The sequence below is a fragment of the Quercus suber genome, unplaced genomic scaffold (genome assembly GCF_002906115.3).
Source record: "Quercus suber isolate HL8 unplaced genomic scaffold, Cork oak 2.0 scaffold_26, whole genome shotgun sequence".
Classification (NCBI taxonomy): Eukaryota; Viridiplantae; Streptophyta; class Magnoliopsida; order Fagales; family Fagaceae; genus Quercus; species Quercus suber.
Genome location: NW_027069491.1, coordinates 201611 through 207610, shown reverse-complemented (window position 1 = coordinate 207610; position 6000 = coordinate 201611).

Here is a 6000-nt window from a genome sequence, read left to right as displayed (position 1 = left end):
ATTTTCATTGTCACCTCCTTTGTGTTGTCAGCTTCTACCAGTCTTGACAAAGCCTTAGAGTATATTCTGATTCCATGTCTATTTCATTATGCTTCTAAAATCACCATATGTAAATTGCAGTTGTAGAAGGTGTTCTTGAAGTATTCCAAGGTTTTCCCATGGTAAGATTTCACATTTTCATATGAATACAGCTATATCCATGCTCCTTTCCTTGCTTTGAAACATTAGAAAGAGAAAAAAAACAAAAAGAAATGAATATATTTGCTTTCGTGTTTTGAGATAGGGATGGTGAAGAGGGTGAGATTTGGGATTTGGATTTGTTTTCTTTTGATTTGGTGAACGTTGCAAGCCATTAAGACTTTTATGTAGAGGGATATTAGGGTGCTGGAGTTATGCAAGAGTCTTTATGTTCCTAGAGGTGTAGATTAGATCTCAAAGGGAGGCGCAACTGGTTTGTTGCTGCTTGCTTGAACAATTCTTGTTTTGCTGTTGTTGCAGCTTACTTTTATTTAAATAAAATTTCTCATTCATACAAGAAAAAGGGGACACTTTAGAAAGAAATGCATTCAGAAAGACAAATTACTGATTTCTTAAGCAATTGGTTTCTGAGAATTTGAAAAATCAACCATGCATTAGTATCAAAATAATTCTAAACCACAGGAAACCAAACTGCTATGCATTGTTTAGGCCCAAACCTGGTGCAAGCATTTGAGAATTATAGGCCTTGTGAAATGAGGCCTATATGTACAATGAATCGTAGCAAAATCGGTCTAGTAATAACTACTGTTTTATACAACCAAGACCAAGATCAGTGATTGATTTGAACTATTTGCTCATGCAAACTATTTTGGGATGGAGATGATTATCTGTTTGAATTTTTTTCTTTAGTAATGTAGATGTGGCAAATGAAATGAGGACTGCCATGACTTGACTGAAATGGCATTGTTACTCTCATGAGAGATTAAAATGTAGTGACATATCGAAAATAAGCAGTCTAAACCATATTCAGTTAATCCTGGGCAACCAAATATACTCACCAAATACATATAACATACCTAAAGATTTGCATTATGTAGATTCCAATATGTATGCTAACATGTGTCTACGGTTAATTTTCTTCCCCTCATTGCCCCTCCCCCTGGCATTAAGAGCTTAACTCAATTATGTTTTTTGGATTCTAGATTAAAATGGTGTTAGCTTCTTCTTCCAATTTTCTTTATCATTTTAGTAGGAACAAAAGGGCTGGCATCACCATTATTCACAGGTTAGTAGCACTATGTTATTAGTCAGTTTATATATATATATATATATATCAAGGTATGTAGACTTGTTCTAGACACTATTGTCATTTTTTTAGCTATTTTAATGTTATGGCCAATGCAGGATGTTTATTAATGTTATCAATGTAGTTCTGATGTTCTTTTAAAAATTGAACAGTGCAGTTCTTTAAAGAGCATATTGTTGCTGAGTTAGAACTACATTAATTTATTCAAAATTACAAGAAAACATCATCAGAAGTTCCAATCAAAAAATTTCTCCGGTTATCGTCTTGTACAACTGGAAATATTTATCAAATCAATTTAGTGCTTTACATATTTTATACATTGATATACCTCAAGTCAGTGTTTTGGTATGTATTGTAGGGACATTGGGCCTAGAAGTTCTTTGTCTGTTTATATATTGGGCCTGTGGCCCAAGCCGAGGACGAGAGTTTGTCCGAGAAAGAGGTATCTTTGTCAAAAGAAACTGTGTTAGTAGATAAAAGAAGTTAGTTTTGGTCATAATGGCTCAACAGGATAGGCCGAGGATAGATGCCTCCTCAGCTCGCCAAAGTCGAAGTTCGAAGAGGTAGTCTATCGACCACAGTAATGTTTCAAGAAGTTCTGTTGGTGCGGATGAGCATTACAGAGACATTATACAGGGAGGAGTCCTAGAATATCTTAGGAGAAAGCTGCTACTACCGTATTAATTGCTCTACAGTTAACTTCCTAACTGCATTTATGTAGAGAAGACCCCTAAACAGTGCAGCATTAGCTGCCCCAACGCACAGAGTGCTTGAAAGGGTGTCCGATAAGACAAGCACTCAAATATCAACTTAGATGATCAACAAGTGGAGGACCAAAATTGTCTAAAGAGAACTATATAGTGGAATAAACACTCCAAGATGAAGGGGATCGAGAATCTTAGAAACAAACACTGTAACATTAAGAACTGATTTTGTAATCAAACCTGAGAGAATCATATAAGAACAGATCTCCTCAAATATTGTCGAAGACAATTTTTTTTCAGTATAACTTTATCTATTTACATTCTCTTGTCATCTAAATCTACCTGAGTGTTTGTTTGATTCATTGAACCCCAATTTTCTAACTCATTTTCTAAAAATTCATTGTTTTGGGTTTTTTGGGCCTAGATCCATACACAGTTTGGGCTAGAAAGCCAAATCTGGTCCTTACAAGTATCATGTTTCATTGCTTTTAGAACAACTCTTTATTTTATTCACTTAATCCATGCTTTAATATAAAATGTGTCCATTGTCCTTTCTCATATTGCGCGTGTTTATTTATCATTTTTGTATGCTTTAAAATATTTCTTTCATGATTATTTTTTGCTTATATCATATAAATCAAATGCAGAATGTAAGGCCTATATAGATGGATAAGGATAAGAAGCCCTTGGAATGATGACAACAATTTCTTTTTTTCTTTGATACCTCAAAGAAAACTTCAACATTGCGGTTCTAGGATATCTACACAAAATAACTAGGCCTGATTGGCCCATTTTCTAACTGGACCTAGAACAAGGCTGTTTGGGGAAAAAAATCCAATAGAAATTTCTTCAAAAATGTAAAACACAACAACCATTTTTTTTTTTTTTTAAATTCAGGAAAAAAAAATTGTTATACAAACCTTGCTTTATTTCATTAAAAGGTATGTAACTTTTCTTCAAGGTATCGTTATTTTTTGCACTGCTTCTCTTGCGGCTAGTAGTGTTGCCTGCATTTTCGTTGCGTCTTTTAAGGAGTGGCAGCCTTTGAAGATTTCCTTTCCTTCCCTGTCTTTTTCTAGATAAGACATGCCTCCCCTTTTCAACTTTCTCCTGTTATGCCCAGCTATCAGAAGTATCTGCCAATCTGGTTGAGTAACTAGGGCCCTCCATTTTGGTGTTTACTGTTCTCTGAACTGAATGCTTTGTAGTACCTATCATTCAAAACATTGCAAGCCATTAATGATAAGGGTTGGGGGTCTTAGCTTCAAATTGTAGTTGATTCCTGCTCTTCCAGAGAGACCACAATATTACAGCTAAGGTGTTTTCAAACTGAGGGTTAAGAAGTCAAATTTCTCTATATTCAGCAGCCATTGTTGCACCCAATGAATGATTGAGATAGGCTGTAGAAGATCTGACTTAATATTTAGACTAGAGCCAAGCCACATTGCCTTAGTAAATGGACAGGAGGGGAATAGGTGATCCATGTCTACCTCCTCTGATTGGTATAGGATACACATTTGATCTGTAGCAATGTTTCTTTTCACTAGGCAAAGAGATTTAACAGGCAAAATGTTGTTCAGGATTCTCCATAAGAAAATGACAAGTCCGAAAGGAATTTTCAACTTCCATAAGATCTTCCAAACCCCCTTTTCTTCCAATATTAACTCTTTTGTTCTGCTGGGTAGTTTACAAGAGAGCCTGGTATCCTTGTTTTACTTCATACATATACCCCTCTGTTGGATAGAGGCCAGATTAGCTTGTCTTCGTTTTCAGTTTTGGAAATAGGTAAAGAGCTAATTATCTTGGCCTCCTAAAAGTTGTAGATTTGATGCAAAATCAGAGGGTTCCACGTTCTTGTTTCCGGATTAATTAGATCATACTCTAATGGATTTCTAGGTCTTGAAGTTAAGTGGAGGTCAGCTTAGAGGAAAATCAAGCTCTGCAAGGCCTATATCAATGCTTCTACCTGATCCAACTCTCCACGTAGGCTCCGTAGCTTTGGGTGTGAGCTTAATGCAGTTGTATTCAATTAGCATATATATACATATATATGGGAAATGTTAACGAGTGTTCTTAGGGCACTCGTTAATAATCCATTTAAAGAAAGTTTTTATGGAGAATGAAAAAAAAAAAAATATATATTGACAATTTTTTTCATTTCTCATAAAAGTGGTATCTAAACTTTCCTGAAATGAATTATTAGTGAGTGCCCTAAGGGCACTTGATAGCATGACCCTATATATATATATATATAATAAAAATAAAAAACAAAAAATAAAAACAATAGTATATATTCCCGAGTCAAATTGGTAAAAACATTTTTACTGTTCACATGCAACTTTTAATCTAAGCTGTGTTTCAGACTGTTCATTGTAGTGAACTGGTTTATACGTTCCGAACAGGGAGAAACAAAGTTCCTGGTGGAAGGAGGATTTTTTTTTTTTTTTAGTAGCAAGACAGTATCAAAGCTATTCAGTTGTTCTTTCAATAAACCTTATACAAATTGAGTTCACACAGATGGTAATTATTTCTTGGTCCATATGTCATTGTCCTGGTTAAACAGTTAAAAGCTTGGGAATTCTAGTTGAAGAAAATAGTAGCACCGTTTTCATGGGATAAATGGTACGAGGCGGCACACTACTTATATAGAACTAGCCGATGTCCTGTGCAATGAACATGTACAATATAATTTTATTTTAAAATATTTTATAAAAATCTATGAAATTATCTCTAGGACCATGGATAATACCTATTGCTGCCTCTACCATATCAATAACATATGCTAAATCTTCCTCCTTGATCAAAGCATGTCAATAACATATGCTAAATCACCCTCTAAAATAATATTACTTACACCTATCTCAATTGCAAAATTAATAGCCTAGATAGTCATTGCTAGTTTTGTCTCGTCTAAATCCGAATTGCTTTCCGTTTGTAACTCAATGCTACAATGAGTTACCCATTATCATTTCGAATCAAAACTCCTACTCCTACTTTGTTTTCTAAAAATCGCTGCATCAAAGTTTATCTTGAAGGACAATTCTTAACGATGTTGCTATTTATGCTTGATTGGATAAAGGTGTAGAGACAAATAATCATATTAATTGAATTTGACTCTTGCAATTCTACATTGATTTTTTTTTTTTTTTTTGGGAAACCAAATCCAACTTTTATTAATTCTCAAGAACTGTCAAAATATAAAGCTTCTAAAGTAATTCTACATTGAATTTAGTTCTTGAAGAACAACTCTTAAAGAGATTGTTATTTATGATTTGATTTTTTTTTTTTTTATAGAATTATTTATGCTTTGATGGGACAAATGTGTAAAGACAAATAATCATATTACTCAATTCATTGAATCTAACTCTTACAATTCTACATTGAACTTAGCTCTTATGCAAAGAAAAGAAAATTGAAAAGTTATCTATTGAATCTATCTAACGCATTTAAAATAATAAAGGCATATTAGTTGTTTGGCTAATTTATAAAATCAGCTCATAGTTTGGAATACAATAGGAAGAAATTAATATAGTATACAATACAAAGCTTCTAAAGCAATTCCACATTGAATTTAGTTCTTGAAGAACAACTCTTAAAGAGATTGTTATTTATGATTTGATTTTTTTTTTTTTGATAGAATTATTTATGCTTTGATCGGACAAATGTGTAAAGACAAATAATCATATTACCCAATTCATTGAATCTAACTCTTACAATTCTACATTGTACTTAGCTCTTATGCAAAAAAGAGAAAATTGAAAAGTTATCTATTGAATCTATCTAACGCATTTAAAATAATAAAGGCACATTAGTTGTTTGGCTAATTTAAAAAATCAGCTCACTGTTTGGAATACAATAGGAAGAGATTAATATTGAAGACTAAATGGAAAACTACTCTAATAAAGCATCGTATGTTAGAACCTCATGCTCCTCTGCAAGAGAGATATCTACTAAATTGGAAGACTTGACTTCCCGTTGGACAAATTTTTTTTGTTTGAAATCTTTATTGAA